Source organism: Prionailurus bengalensis, chromosome D4 (assembly GCF_016509475.1).
Source record: "Prionailurus bengalensis isolate Pbe53 chromosome D4, Fcat_Pben_1.1_paternal_pri, whole genome shotgun sequence".
Classification (NCBI taxonomy): Eukaryota; Metazoa; Chordata; class Mammalia; order Carnivora; family Felidae; genus Prionailurus; species Prionailurus bengalensis.
In genome coordinates, this window is record NC_057359.1 from 7,006,114 (window position 1) to 7,022,380 (window position 16,267).

A 16,267-nucleotide genomic window follows, 5' to 3' on the forward strand; every position below is an offset into this window, starting at 1 on the left:
CACTCATAGTATGCTGGCAAGTGTCTCCCAACAAGTTCTCCAGACAAAAAACAAAAGGGAGAGAAAAAGAAAAAAAGAAGCAGCCCTGATTTTTAACACTTGCTGGGTTCCATGGGCAAAGACTTCCATCATGGCCAGTTTTAAGCTACCAACATGAAATCGTGGAATTTGGAGTTAGGAAGAGATGTACAGTGACACCTTATGAAGTATTTCTACCATACGCATAGACACATGTCAATAACGTCAAGGGCATGGAAAATGGTAAAAGGCCATAAAAATAATTAGGACATAGTGAGCTTTTGAGTATTTATTGCCTTTGAATAGGGTATTTATTTACCTTTACATCTATATAGCTTTGTTTTTTAAAATGGAAGTGTTTAACAGCCGACTCACAGATGTTTCTGAAAATTAAACAATTGGCTCTTGGGAGCCAGTACGACCCATCAAGCCATTAAGTCCACACCTTATTTTAATACCTGAATAGAAAGTTCTATACACCTGAGCTAGAGATCATCTGTTTTACTCTCAGGAGGAGTTCAAAGCCTGGTGCTTGTGTTGGAGCTCCATGGTCATTGGGATCCCACACTCCTTCTTCCTCTCTGTTCTACTCTCTTAGCCTCATGGTCCAAAGTGACTGCTGGAGTGCCAGCTATCATAAGCCAGACAGCAGGAGGAAGTGAGGAAAAGCAGAGTAGTTACACTGCTCTATTGAGTCATTTAACTTAAAAAATTTTTTTAAATGTTTATTTTTAAGAGAAAGAGACAGCAGATGAGTGGGGGAAGGGCAGAAAGAGAGGCAGACACAGAATCCAAAGCAGACTCCAGGCTCTGAGCTGGCAGCACAGAGCCCGACGTGGGGCTCGAACCCGCAAACCATGAGATCACGATCAGAGCCGAAGCCGGACGCTTAACTGATGGAGCCCCGCCAGGCACCCTGAGTCAGTTACCTTTTAGGATATTCCCGGACTCTCCATCCCGTGCTCTGCTTAGATGTGCCATACGGCGCTTGGCTACCTGGTCATATCTAGCTGTAAGAAAAGCTGGAAAATGGAGACGATTGTGCAGATTGTGGCCTCAAATAAAATCAGGTTTTTCTCTTTTACTAAATAAGAAATAAAAAATGACTATTGGGTAAGCAACTAGCAGTCTGTACCCCCTCCAACTAAATCTCTTAAGCTCAGCCCCTTCAAAAAACTGCATCTTACAATGTCCTGTCTCCACCTCTGCCTATGGATCATTTTGAGTGCAATATCACATGCTTTCTGATATTATCGTTTTCGTGTTTTACGTGTACGTCAGCCTCCCACTTCCTAATCCACTAATGCTTATATACAATTATAAATTCATATAGGGAATGTCTATATTTACATTTCTTTTTTATTTCTCTTACAGCTTAAAAATAATTTTTAAGGTGTAAAATGACGTCAGTGATATTTACAGTTTTATTGGACGAAGTAAAGAAACAATACATATGACAAACTAAAAACTCTAGTGTCTTCCTCTTTTCTATTATTTCTTCCTTCCTCTGGTTAAATATAAAGGGAAGCCAGGGCACCTGGGTGGCTCAGTCTGTTGAGCGTCCAACTTCGGCTCAGGTCATGATCTCGGGGTTTGTGGGTTCAAGCCCTGCGTCGGGCTCTGTGCTGACAGCTCAGAGCCTGGAGCCTGCTTCGGATTCTGTGTCTCCCTCTCTCTCTGCCCCTCCGCTCCTCGTGCTGTGTCTCTCTCTCTCTCAAAAATAAATAAAACATTAAAAAAATTTTTTTTGAAATATAAAGGGAAGCCTAGGGAAGATGGAATGTAAAAATTTTATCCTGGCTGGGGGAGATGCCACATACACATTACTGGTATCTTTCAGGACCTGGAGTTGGAGACATCGACTTGTACTGGATCCGACTTCCTCTGTGCTGGGCATATCACAAGAATGCCTCTCTACATACCTATTATCCTACCTACTATTAACATATATTTTCTGTCTTTGAACTTTGCAATTATAAAATCACACCTCACACTTTATTGGGTCTGGCTTCTTTCAATCCACATTACATTTGTGAAATTCATCCGTGCTGTTTTGGACAGCAATAGTGTTCTTTGTATGACTGTGCCACAATGATTTACCCATTATATTGTGGACAGGCATTTGGGTTGTTTCCAGTTTTTGACCATTATAAATAATGCTGCTTGGCACATTGTGGTACCTGTCTTTTGGTACAATATGTATGTGTTTGGTCATAGAGTATGCATGTTCAGCTTTCTTAGATATTTCCAGGTGGTTTCCAATGTGTCTGTACCAAACTATACTCTCATCCGCACTGTGTGAGAGATGAGTTGTTCTCTATCTTTACCAATACTTGATGTTTATAGGGAATTCCGTGGTATTCCACCTAGACCTTTCTTTGGGACCAAAGTGCTCATTCGCTTAACTGTTGGTGATGGTGGTGGTGCATCTGTGAATTTCCCTTAGGCAAAGAGTGTTTCCACATCCAAGGTCACGCACCTTCCGCCCGGAGTAGCACGTACAGTGATCTGTGGTGTTTGTGATGGTGCTATGGTGATGGTGATGGGGTAGAGGCAATTTCCAAGGGCCATCGTACTGCAGGATTCTCCCCTCTGCCCAATCCTACTTCCCTCACAATTTATAGATATTTTCAAGAGCATTCCCTAGTAAACCTCCTTGCATACAAATTTGAAAGTGCCAGAATATGTTTCCCTGGGAAACCGATCTATGACAGTATTGTCAGATTTTTAAAAATGTTAATTTGGCCACTCTGGTGAGCATGTAATTGTGGCTTTGCTGTCCATTTCTCCAATGGCTAATGAGAATCATCACCTTTTCATATCATTAGTGGGCATTTGGATATCTCCTCTTTCTTGAAGTGTCTGTTCAAGTCTTCACTCACTCTTCCTCCAGGTGGTCCATTGTATTCTTTTGTTGATATGAGCCGTTTGCTGGATGGATGTGTATCAAGCCTCTTTCCTGACCATGGCTTGCCTTTTTACTCTCTTAATGATTTCGTCTGCTTTCCTGAATTTTAAAATGTTAACATAATCCAGTTGAACAAAATTGTGAAATTTGGTGAATATGCATTTTGTTTAAGAAATCCCTGTGCACCCCAATAGCATGAAGATATTATACGTTCTGTTTTTAAAGCTTTGTTGTCTTCTCTCGTTTGATCTAAAATCTTCCTGGAATTCATTACTTTGAATGGTGTGGGGCAGAGGTCAAGATCCATTTTTCTGTATATGGATATCCAGTTAATCCAGCAGCATTTATTGAAAACATCATCCTTTGTCCATGGCATGTCAATGTCACTTTTGTATCTGTGTATGTGAGGATCTGTTTCTGGACTCTCTCTCTTTTTTATTTTTTTTAATGTTTATTTTTGGGAGAGAGAGAGAGCAACAGAGGGTGAGCCAGGGAGGGGCAGAGAGAAAGGGAGACACAGAATCCGAAGCAGGCTCCAGGCTCTGAGCTGTCGGCCCAGAGCCTGATGCGGGGCGTGAACCTGCGAGCCACGAGATCATGACCTGAGCCGCAGTTAGAGGCTTAACCGACTGAGCCACCCAGGCACCCCTGGACTCTCTATTTTGTTCCATGTATCTATGTGTCTATCTTTCCACCAATCCCCACTCTGTCCAAATTATTGTAGCTTTATCATCAGCTTGGATATTTGATATACTCTACTTCTCTTTCTTACTATTTCTCTTTAAGAAATGAAAGAGAATGATTCTACCTATTAATGATCCTTTGGATTTTCATATAAAGTTTAGATAGCTTGTGAATATGCACAGAAAAACTTTCCGGGATTTTTTTTGTAGATCAATTTTAGGGAGATTTGGCATCATTAAAATATACCAAGTTTATGGATTTTCAGTCTTTAATTACATGACCTTGGTATGTTCCTTAATTTATTTGGGTCTTCCTTAGTTTTTAAAAGTTAGTGGAGTTTTCTGTGTAGAGGTCTTGTACATCTTTTACTAGGTTTTTCATATTGTAAATGATGTCTTTAATTTTTTTTAATTTTCTAATTGTTGTTAATGATATCTAGAAAACACAATTGACTTTTGCTGTATTAATCTTCTTTCCAGCAGTCTTGCTAAATTCATTTATTCATTCTACTAAGCGTATATTATTTTTGATTTTCTAGATACACAAATATGTTATTTGTAAGTAATGACAATTTTAGGCCTTTTTAAAATCCCTTCTGTTCCATTTCTTTTCTTGTCTGGTTAAAACATTGAGTAGATGTGGTGACCATAGACATTCATGTCTTCTTCCCAGTCTTAGGAGGAAAGCTTTAAATATTTTACCTTAAATAAGATGTGAACTCCTCCTTATCAGATAATGAGAACTCCTTCTAGTTAGCTAAGAGTTTTCTTAATAAATGGGTGCTGAGGGGCGCCTGGGTGGCTCAGTCGGTTGGGCGTCCGACTTCGGCTCAGGTCATGATCTTGCTGTCCGTGAGTTTGAGCCCCGCATCGGGCTCTGTGCTGACAGCTCAGAGCCTGGAGCCTGTTTCAGATTCTGTGTCTCCCTCTCTTTTGGACCCTCCCCCGTTCATACTCTGTCTCTCTCTGTCTCAAAAATAAATAAATGTTAAAAAAATAAAAATAAGAAATAAATGGGTGCTGAATTATATCAACTGTGCTTTTTTTGCATCTATAGTGATAATTATATGATTTTCCCTCTTTTTCTGTCAATGTGGTGAAGTATGGTAATTATAATTGAATGTTAAACACTTGTAATCCTGGAATAAGTCCAACTTGGTCATGATGTATTATACTTCTTATGTTTTTTTTCTGGATTAAATTTGTTAACTTTAAAAATGAATTTTGCTTCTAGGTTCATGAGCCATATACTAGCATATTACTTTATTGTCCTACAATGCCCTTGATTAGGCATATAGGGTATAAAGATTTTGCAGGCTTTAGGACTTAGTTAAAAATTTGCATTGGTTTTCTTTCTCTGGAAGAATTTGTATAATATTTGTTCTTTTTTCCTTTTAAATGTTTGGAAGAATTCACTAGATAACCTTTTGTTTATTTTCTAGCTGAATTCCACAGAATTCATAAAACGTTCTGAATTATTTTAATATTTGAAAATTTTTAATGCATATTTTATGGCTTACCATATAGTCAATTTTGATAAGTGTTCCCTATGCCTTGAAAATAATAAGTGTTCTGCCATTGTTTGGTTCTGTGTTTTGTATATGTTAACTATAGGAAGTTTCTTAATCAGGTTATCTAGATCTTCTATATACTTACAGATTTTTTTCTTGTTTATTCTTTTTTTTATTTTTTTATTTTTTTATTTTTTTTCAATATATGAAGTTTATTGTCAAATTGGTTTCCATACAACACCCAGTGCTCATCCCAAAAGGTCTTGTTTATTCTTTAAGTTACTAAGAGATGAAGTTAAAATCTATTGTAACTGTGGATTTGTCTATTTCTTCTTTTAGTGCTGTCAGGTTTTGCTCTATGTATTTCTGAACTGTGTTATTAGATGCATACCATTTTAGAATAGATAATTTTGTGTTGTATTGACACTTTTATTTTTATGAAAAACCATTCTTAATCCATAGTAATGCTTATTATCTAAAAGTCTTCTTTTTTTCTAATACTAGTATAGTCATGCCACCTTTATTTTAATTCGTGTTTTCATGATATATACTTTACTATAATACTTTTTTTTTTTGAGAGAAGCACATCTCATTTACAAATCATCCCCTGCCATAACTGCTATAAGTGACCAATCCAGACTGCCCATTGCTAGTTGAGCTCCACGTGGAATATTGAGGTATTTCCTGGGTTTTGTGGTATCTGGTAGATCCACGGTCACTGAGCAGATAAGCACTGTGGAGGGACTACTATGAGCCTGTGTACAGTTTGGCTTTAGGCTGATTCCTGGGAAGCTGGGTGAGGTGCTGGTGGAACTTCTTCTCAGTGACATGAGTCTACAACTTACTTTCCACAGCTTCCAGTGAGAGACAGTGGTGTGTCCGCCTGTCATCTGATATTGGTGAGTTTCTTATTTGTATTCAGATTTGTTCAATCTGTTAGAAGTCAACTTTATGTAAGACATGATTTTAGAGCAGCTCACGGAAAAACTGGCTGCACAGATTTAGGAATCATTCTGGAGAGTTGACAAGTTTAGCATTGCTAAAAGGAGTTTGCAGAGATTGAGAAATTATTAGAGGATGCAGGTTATAGAATCATTAAATATACTCAGCCTTACAGACTCTTACAGAAAGGTGAAGGGGACACTTTTATTTTATGAAATATCACTCTTTATCTTTAGTAATGCTTTCTGTATAAAAGTCTTCTTTTCTAATATATGGGTAGTTATACTACCTTTGTTTTAATTAGTGTCTTCATGATATATAATTTTCTATATGTTGAAAACTTCTGTGTCCTTATTGTTTAAAGTGTCTTTTTGAAAGTAGGAAACAGTTGGCTTTGATTTCATTTTCACTTTGAAAATCTTGGTTCTTACATTGAGTAATTTATTTCTGCTTCATTCAGTTGCTGATATATTTTGAATTCTATCAACTTAATATTTGTCATACCTGTTTTATGCTCCTTTTTCTTCTTTTATTACTTGCTTTTATTTTACTACTTACTTTGTTACTTTTTGGCTTAAATTTTTTTTTTTATCATTCCAGTCAACTTGTTCTTTATACTTTCTTTATTTCTGGAAATTATTGCTACATTTATTTTTGAATTGCTAGTACCTAATATAAATTGATACTTTCACATAACGGCAGGAACTTGGAACATATAACCTCTACCTTTGATGTTTATGTTGTTACGCATTTTAACTTGATACAAATACAAGACAGAATTAGTAGTGATAATATTAGTGTTTTCTTCATACAGTCAACATTCATTTAGGTTTACTTACATGTTTCCCTTTTCTGGTGCTCTTAATCCCTTCCTAAATTCTGTATGTCTGTTTGGGATCATTTTTCTTTTTCCTGAAGAATTCCCTTTAATAGTTCTTATAAGGTTGGTCTATGGCAATGAATTACCTTTTTTTTTTGGTCTGGAAATTTCTTTGTTTCACTTAGACTTTCAAAGAATTAATTTGTTCTCGTCTCAGCCCCTACTGTGGCCCAGTGCACACACTTCATGCCCACACACCAGCTCTGGCCCACCCGGACCTTGGGAGCGTGTTCCTTGCTTGTCTGATGCCTGTGGACCAGTTACTACTTGGGCCACCCAGAGAACCTTTTCATCATCCCGCAGTCTGTAACCACATCTTTTCCAGTTAGGTCTGCATCCCAGCCTTGGGATGAAGGCTCTCTTCTAAGCTTGTTTTTCCTTGGGTACTTTTCCTCAGGGTTAGTGCGTTCTGTAGCATTGTCTTTGTGTCTCTGTAGTTACTCCTTTGTTGAAATCAGTAGCTCTTTCTATCAAACTTCTCCCTTTTAGTTACTATGTGATTTCTCTCTACTGATTGGGTCTTGAGCACTCTGGACTCTGAATGGGACTTAAATGATACACCAACCTGCATCCCCAAGATCATTGATCATGATCCATTGTCAATATAGGGTATATATTATCCAATATATTAGATATAAATTATTGGATTAAATTTGCTAATGTTTTGTTAAACTTTACATCTGTGCTATGAGGGAGAATATTCTATAATTCTATTTGGTTTTAATGTATTTGTCAGGTTTTGGAATCAGAAAACTGGCCTTCTAAAATGATTTGGTGTTTCTTCTTTGTCTATTTTCTGAAAAAGTATGTGTAGGTTTGGTGTTATTTCTTCCTTAGATGTTGGATGGAATTCACCAGTGAAGTGCTCTGGGCCTGGAGTTTCTTTTGGAAGTTGTTAACAGTGAGTTAAGTTTCTTTAGTTGATACTAGGCTGTTCAAGTTTTCTATTTTTTGTTGTGTCAGTTTTTGATAATCGGTATCTTTCTATGAATGTGTCCATCTCATCTAAGTAGTCAAAATTTATTGGCATAAAGTTGTTAGCAATATACCCTTCTATCCTTAGTGTATTTCAGGTCTAGAATGATGTCTTCTCTTCCAGTCCTGATATTGGTGACCTGTATCTTCTCTTCATATTTTTCTTCATCACTTTGGGTAGGAACTTGTGAATTTTAGCATCACATCCCCCCCCCCTCCCACCCCGCCATAGAACAAGCTTTTGGGTTCATTGATTTTCTACATTGTTTTTCTGTTGGGTAGGCCTCATTTTTCAGATTCCCTCACCTCTGTCGTCTTGTACTCAAATCCTAGCTGTTAAGGCAATTTTCTAATGATGTCAAATAGATTTAATGCCTTCAAATAGATTTTGTCTGTTATTTTTTCCGGCTTTTCAAGTTGTTCTCAGCAGGAGCACATGTTACTTCATTACAGCCAGAAGCAGAAATCTGAGAAGAATAATTTTGGGTGGCTGATATTGCCAGAAGAGTACTGATATGCAGGCAGGATTCCTGCGTTGAAAGCTTTTCTCTGTTGCTTACTAATACTGCAAATAATGATCTTGGGCAATTCAACTTGATTAAGCATAAGTTTCCTTGCCTATAAAATGGAGATGACAATAAAATCTTTCATCAAAATGTTTCTATAAGTATTAAATAAAGTAATTCAAAGTAAAACTGTTTGTATAAATGATGAAAAAATTCATAAATATACTATGGCTCATTCTTAATCTATACAACTGTGGATGCCTTGAAGGCAGGGCCTGAATCTTTCTGATCATGATTCCTCAACATGTAGCATAATTCCTGGTGTTTATTAAACATTATTGGCGTTTAATAAACATTTGTAGAGCTCAACCAAAGCTATTTTCCATTAATGGTTACAGTTCTCACATGCTGACTCAGAGTAAATGCATACTGTATGTCCATAGTTCCTGGCAACATCTGAATTAATCCAGATCATGCTGAATTGCCATTTATTACCATTATTTATTCTATAAATGTATACAATGCTATATGTAAATTTTCTGTATTCATCTTATAGGATTATCCTCTTTCTGGTCACAAACCAAAAAATGCATGAAAGATCTGTACATGGTGGGAAATCCCCAAGGATTGTCTTACAGGAGGAAGTGGTGGAAAAATGCCCTGATTCTGGTAACGCTGTAGGTTGAATATGCAGGTAGAAACAGAGGTTCCTAAGAGACGTGTCACTGAAGCTTGTGAGCTCTAACCTGATGGCCACATCCTTTTACAGTTTCTGCAAAGGCGTCTGTCTGTTCAGAGGAGTTAACTACCTATACTACCTACAAGTGACAGGTTTATGTTTTATCTTAACACCATGTATGTTCACCCCACATGCATGCGTATCTCTCTCATCCGTTTTATTTCATTTTTGAAATTGTTATTTGTTTATTTTTTAAGGTTTATTTATTTTGAGAGAGAGCTTTGAGAGCGCCAAGTGGGAGAAGGGCAGAGAGAGGGAGAGAGAGAATCCCAGGAAGGCTCACAGAGCTTGATGTGGGGCTTGAACTCACAAACCATGAGATCATGACTTGAGCTGAAGTTGGACGCTTAGCTGACTGGGCCTCCGAGGCATTCCTTTCTCATTGGTTTTAAATTCAAGTGTGAAGTTCATCAAATTAGATTAGTGTTCTCCCAGCTTCAGGATTATGCATACCACTTCCATAATTCTTTTCCACATCGAAGTACCACTTACACTATTTACCTAAGGTGTTCTTTGAACTCATTTTCTTTTTTCTAAATGAATATATTTTAAAAGAAACTTAATATTACGATTACAAATTGAAAATCAATACTGCTTTCCAAGATCTTGGTAAAAAACGAAAAAATAGTGAAAACAAAACAATTTTATTAAATGCTACAAGGAGACCATTGCCTATTGGAGACTCTGAGCCCTAGGCTTCTTCTCTTGATTAAAATAACCAATAGTTAAAGGGCTGTTAAGGGCTACCTCAGCTGAGTTGTTATCTTTGATAAAATAAAAACCTGAAAAGTAATTGAAAAATGACCGATTTCTTCACTATGTGATTCCATTTCATTTAATGATTTGCAAGCCAGTAGGCAGTACCTGAAGGCATTTTGTGTCCCACACTTGGAGATACACTGAGTTAGATCATCTGCAAGGTGTCCTTCAGCTTTCAATATCTTTGGTGTTTCAAATGTTTTCTCTTCTAAGCATTGGTGTATTATCTCCCTCAGTTCTCATTCATGCAGACTCTCCCTGACCTACACCTCATGTACAAAGGATTCCTTTCTACCAATGACTACCCCTATTCTTCTTAGTGTTGAGAGTCACCGTGAAAAAAAACTTGAAAATTTTATGTAAGAAATAGCAAAAGGGGTGAAAATCAGGAAGTGGTTGGAAGAAGGTGACTCAGAAGTCATCTTGCCTCCTTGATCTAGTATAATTTCACCTATTTTTCCAAACATTTTCTTTTCATTTTCTTGTGCTTCCCCCTCTGAAGTTGATGCGTTAAAATATGTATATTCTCTAAAAACAACAGATGTCTCCAGGAGGATTAAGAGGTCATTAGTCATCCACACTTGAGTATAAAGTAATCCGATCAGTTTATTTCCTTCATACCTGAGATTACCTATATGAAAGGGAGGGAATGAAGTAATTTTGATGAGTAGTTTATTTTGGGAGTCGAGGGGAGCATAGAAGGAAAGAAGGTTGGCTAAGAAGGCATGTAGAGGTAGAAGGGAAGTAAAGAAAGATCAGAGCATCTCAAAGGAAAGTTGAGCATAGTTAACATTTTTCTCTCCTTCCCCTCCTTACTGTCACCTTAATTTCTGTTTTAGAGACCCATAGGTCAGATTTGTATAGAATATTATACAGTTGAGCTACTTCTTAGATCAAGTCAACCTCTAAAGGCCGAGAAAGATTTCCCCTCCTCCCCCCCACCAACCCCCGGGCCGCCCATGAGTAAAATTGCCCCTAAGGGAAGATTTCTCTTCTCTTGTGTTTTTGATGACACACATTTGGTAACCTGAGAACTGTATACACAGTGCTGCACAGACAGTGGGTAATTAAGAAATATCATTACTTCCGTCTACCTTTGTAAATCTGCAGTGGGATTGAAAATGTCAAGAAGACTATTAGTGTGAAGGTGCATTTTCCCAAGAAAACTGTTCAATTTTACGTATTATGTTCCTGTGCTTCTCAGGTCCTGTGTTAGGTGTCCCATCACTTTAAATGCTTATTTATTTAGTTTTGAGAGAGAGAGAGAGAGAGAGAGAGAGAGAGAGAGGAGAGAGAGCACATGTGTGCACACATGAATGGGGGAGGGGCAGAGAGAGAGGAGAGGGGCTCCATGCTGTCTGCCCAGAGCCCAACATGGGGCTCGATCCCACGAATCATGAGATCATGACTTGAGCCGAAATCAAGAGTCGGATGCTTAACCAACTGAGTCACCTAGGTATCCCCAGGGGGTCCCATTGCTTTAAGTGATGATTTCCAAGCAGGTTCTAGGGCTGTGCTTTTCAAACTATCTGTGGTGAAGGACCAGGATTATATGTATGTATGTGTGTATGTATGTGTGTGTGTGTGTGTGTGTATGTATGTATTACTCATCTCTGACATGTGGCGGACCAATCCTAGTATGCCACATGTGACTCACCACACTAATCGGGCAGCCTGCACACACACTCTTCTGTTACATTGTTTAACAAAACAATTCGACCAGTCCTGAGCTTGGATGTCCTGGCAATGTCAAATTTCTGTAAGAGCTTCTAAGCACTTACTCCAAATTTTTGGGCTTGTCTCACTAAAGACCGATGAAAAAAAGTTTACAGCCCACACTTTGAGTAGACAAGTCTAATAATAAGTATTCTCTGAGTGTTCCTTTTATAAAATAACAGAGCCCCTCTAGCTCTGCAGAGTCCTTTGACTGATCTACAATAAATGCAGTCTGGTGGTGTGGTTCATAGACAAAAGTAATCTGGGAATTATTGGTTTGTGACATGAATTTTCCGACTCACTTGGAATACTCTGTTGTCATTTCCATTCTTTTGAACTCTACCAGAAAATTAAGAGCCTAGAAAATTTAGAGATCTTATTATGCAATTTAAAAATAATTATAATGTTTTAATATTTAAAATTTATTTTAATTAATTTATTTATGTGTGAGAGAGAGAGAGCACGCACACACGTAGGCAGAAGAGAGGGAGAGAGAGAAGCGTAAGCAGGCTCCATGCCCATCTTGGGAGTCTATCTTACAACCTGAGCTGAAAGCAAGAGTTGGACGCTTAACCAACTGAGCCACCCAGGCACCTCATAATATTTATAGTATATAAACATAATATATCAAATAATTTAGCACTTTCTGTCAGTTTGAGTTATGCTGCAATAACAAATGATCTCCGGAAACTCAGAGCTTTATACCAATGAACATTGATTTCTTGCTCACGCTATGTGTCCCTCATGGGCAGGTTCAGCTTGGCTCCGACTTATTAACTTTAGGACCCATGCTGACAAAGTAGTTCCGATTGTGTCATATCTGATCTTGTCAGGAGAAGAGAAGGTGGAGGCTGCGTGATGGTTCTTAGAGCCCTACCCAAAGGTGGACGCATTACTTTCTCTGATATTTCAACGGCCAAGTTAAGTCATATGACCAAACCTGAATCAGTGAGTCAGGAATGGGTAACCTCCCAGAGGGAGGGGCCCAGAAGGAGGAGCGACAAAGAATTCAAACACTAATAACTCCTACGACAGACACTCTCTGTTAAGATTTGAGTAAGGGGTGGGGGAAGAGGAGAGAGGCATTTCAAAGTGTAAGGAATCTATTCCATAAATGAAAAGATAAAGTTACTTGTACTAATTTCGATGCCAATTTGCAAACATTTTACTGTCTTTTTCCCTCTGGCTTTACTGAGATGTAGTTAACATATCACACTGTGTAACTTTAAGGTGTATAACGTGATGATTTCACATATGTATGTAATGCAAAATGATTACCACAATAAGATTAGTTAACACATCCATTACCTTACATAGTTCTGATTTGTTTGTGTCTGGTGAGAGCTTTTAAGATCTACTCTCCGAGCAACTTTCAAATACATGATATCATATTGGTAACTGTAGTCCCCATGGTGTACATTACATCCCCAGAACATGTTTATCTTAAAACTGGAAGTCTGTACCCTTTGACCACCTTCACCCACTTCCCCCATCCTCCCAGCAACCACCTATATGCATCTGCTGTTTCTATGAGCTCAGTTTTGTTTTCTTTTAGATTCCACATATAAATGAGGTCATATAGTATTTGCTTTTCTCTGTCTGACTTATTTTACTTAGCATAATGCCCTCAAGGTTCATCCATGTTGTTACAAATGGCAGAATTTCCTTCACTTTTTCTTTATTTGTTCATCTGTCAGTAGAAACTTAGATTTTTTCCATGTCTGGGCTATTGTGAACAATGCTGCAAGGAACATGGGGGTACCATTATCTCTTTCAGATAGTGATTTCTTCTTCTTCAGGTATTACCCGGAAGAGGAATTGCTGGTTTATAGGGTAGTTCTAGTTTTAATTTTTTGAAGAACCTCTCTAACTGTTGTCCAGAGTAGGGCTGTGCCAAATTACATTTTCTTTCTTTCTTTTTAAGTTTATCCATTTATTTTGAGAGAGAGAGAGAGAGAGAGAGAGAGAGAGAGAGAGAGAGAGAGAGAGAACACATGCACACACAAGCTGGGGAGAGGCAGACAGAGAGAGAGGGAGAGAGAGAATCCCAAGCAGGCTCCTTGCTGTCAGCACAGAGCCCAACGTGGAGGCTCAATCTCACAAACTGAGATTATGACCTGAGCTGAAATCAAGAGTTGGACATTTAACCAACTGAGCCACCCCAGTGCCCCACAAATTATATTTTCACTAACAGTGCACAGGGTTCTCTTTTCTCCGCATCCTCACCAACATTTGTCAACTCTTGTCTTTTAGATAATAATCATTCAAACAGGTGTGAGGTTATATATCATTGTGGTTTTTATTTCCCTGATGATTCATGATATTGAGTTTTTCATGCACCTGTTGGCCATTTGAGTATCTTCTTTGGAAAAATGTCTATTCAGGGTCTTTGCCCATTGTAAATAGATCATTTGGATTCTTTGTGTGTGTGTTTTTTTGTTTTATTTTGTTTTGTTTTTTTTGCTGTTGAGTTGTATGAGTTTTTTTTCATTTGTTTTTCTCTAGTCTTTATTATTTCCTTCTACTGGTTTTAGGTTTTGTTTGTTCTTCTTTTTCTAGCTCCTTTAGATGTAAAGTCAGGTTGTTTATTTGAGATTTTTCTTTCTTCTTGAGGTAGGCCTGTATTGCTATACAGCTTTTGCTGCATCCCAAAGATTTTTGGACTGTTGTGTTTTCACTTTCATTTGTCTCCATGTATTTATTTATTTTTTTTTTTAATTTTTTTTCAACGTTTATTTATTTTTGGGACAGAGAGAGACAGAGCATGAATGGGGGAGGGGCAGAGAGAGAGGGAGACACAGAATCGGAAACAGGCTCCAGGCTCTGAGCCATCAGCCCAGAGCCTGACGCGGGGCTCGAACTCCCGGACCGCGAGATTGTGACCTGGCTGAAGTCGGACGCTTAACTGACTGCGCCACCAAGGCGCCCCACCATGTATTTTTTTTTAAAGAGACAGCCTTTATTGTAAGTATTTTTACACTGAAGAATTCAAAATGTGGTAAAGTTTTCTGGAATTTGCTGATTTGTATTTAAAAGGAACTGTTGACAAAAATTCACTGGAAATCATCTGAACAAGTGAGAAAATACAGTTGATACTACTGGAACAGTAAAATAATTCCAGGACATATGGCTTATCCAACACAATACCTTAGATGCTGTCACTGATATGAAAACTGTTTCTTCCTCTTGTAAATACACAGTAGTATAATTGTCAATATTCAATCACTTCTGTTCTTTCCTGAATATATAAAAATTAAAATACCAATTAAAAACGGATATATCTTCTTTTCAAATGTTTCTTACAGATACAATTTCATTATTTTCATTCAATAGTGGTGTGGTGTAAGAGATTTTTCATTCACAAGTCAAACAACAATCCACCCAAAGGGAACTGATAGTCTGTATGCTCATAGTGCAAATAAAGACTTCAGGAATTCAACAACTGACATTTCTAAAATACAAAACAGATAACATTCTTAGGAGATACAGGCACTAAGCTCTACTAGGCAGCTGGCCGCAGAACTAGAACACGGGACTGGTGATTCCAAGGGGACTCCAGGCGCTTCCAAACTCAACTTGAAATCTCATCTTAGGCTTTGTATTTTACTTTTCCAGTTTCACTAATGACGCAAACATGATTCAAGTCACTGAAGTATTCATTGTAGTCAAGGGCATATCCTACGACAAACTTGTCTGGGATTTCAAATCTGACGAAGTCTGGTTTATAGCCAGCACTTCGAGGGGTCCTCTTCACCAGCAGCCTTGCAACTTTGACCATCTTTGGATTATGCTGCTTGACCATGGAGAGCAAGGTTTGCATTGTTTTGCCAGTGTCAATTATATCCTCAACAATCAAGACATTCCTTCCAGTTAAAGTTGAGAGATCATCTCCACCAATTTCTTTTATGTCCCCTGTTGACTGGTCATTACAGTAGCTCTTCAGTCTGATGAAATCTACAGTCATAGGAATGGCTCCATCACTATTTCTGTTTAGTGCTTTGATGTAATCCAGGAGGTCTGCGAAGAATTTATAGCCCCCCTTGAGCACACAGAGGGCTACCATGTGATGGCCACCCATCTTCAACACGTCTCGGGCAAGACGCTAGGTCCTGTCCATAATTAGTCCACGAGGAATAAACGCCTTTTCCAAATCCTCAGCGTAATGATGAGGTATACAAAATAAATCTAGGTCATAACCTGGTTCATCATCACTAACCACGACGCTGGGGCTGCGGGTCACCATAACGGAGCCGATGGGCGCATGCGCTGAGAGTAGCCTGAGGAGGAGGAAGCCGGAAGTGCAACAGAGGAGGAGGCGGAGGCTCCACAGAAGGCGGAGACCGCGGGAGAGCGGAAGGAGCCACTCGCTCATGCGCTTTGGGCGGCCGCCACCGCCTCCCTGCCTCCACGTATTTTTTGAGTTGACCCCATTCATTGCTTAATGGCGTGTTATTTAATTTCTATGTATTTGTGCTCTTTCCACACTTTTTCTTGTGGTTGATTTCTAGTTTCATAACATTGTGGCTGGAAAAGATGCATGATATAATTTCAATCTTTTTTAATTTGTTGAGATGTTTCTGTAGTTCTTCTCTGTTCCTCCTCCTCTTCTCTTATGGTTTGCTGGCATTCT

General features: G+C 38.4%; 1 pseudogene across 1 annotated transcript; it reads right to left on the bottom strand.

The window, feature by feature from the left end:
• Positions 1–14,990: 14,990 nt before the first annotated feature.
• LOC122475334 lies at positions 14,991–15,933 on the bottom strand (annotated as a pseudogene). Its single transcript, XR_006295148.1, has one exon. The product of XR_006295148.1 is annotated as a hypoxanthine-guanine phosphoribosyltransferase-like (transcript).
• Positions 15,934–16,267: the final 334 nt, after the last annotated feature.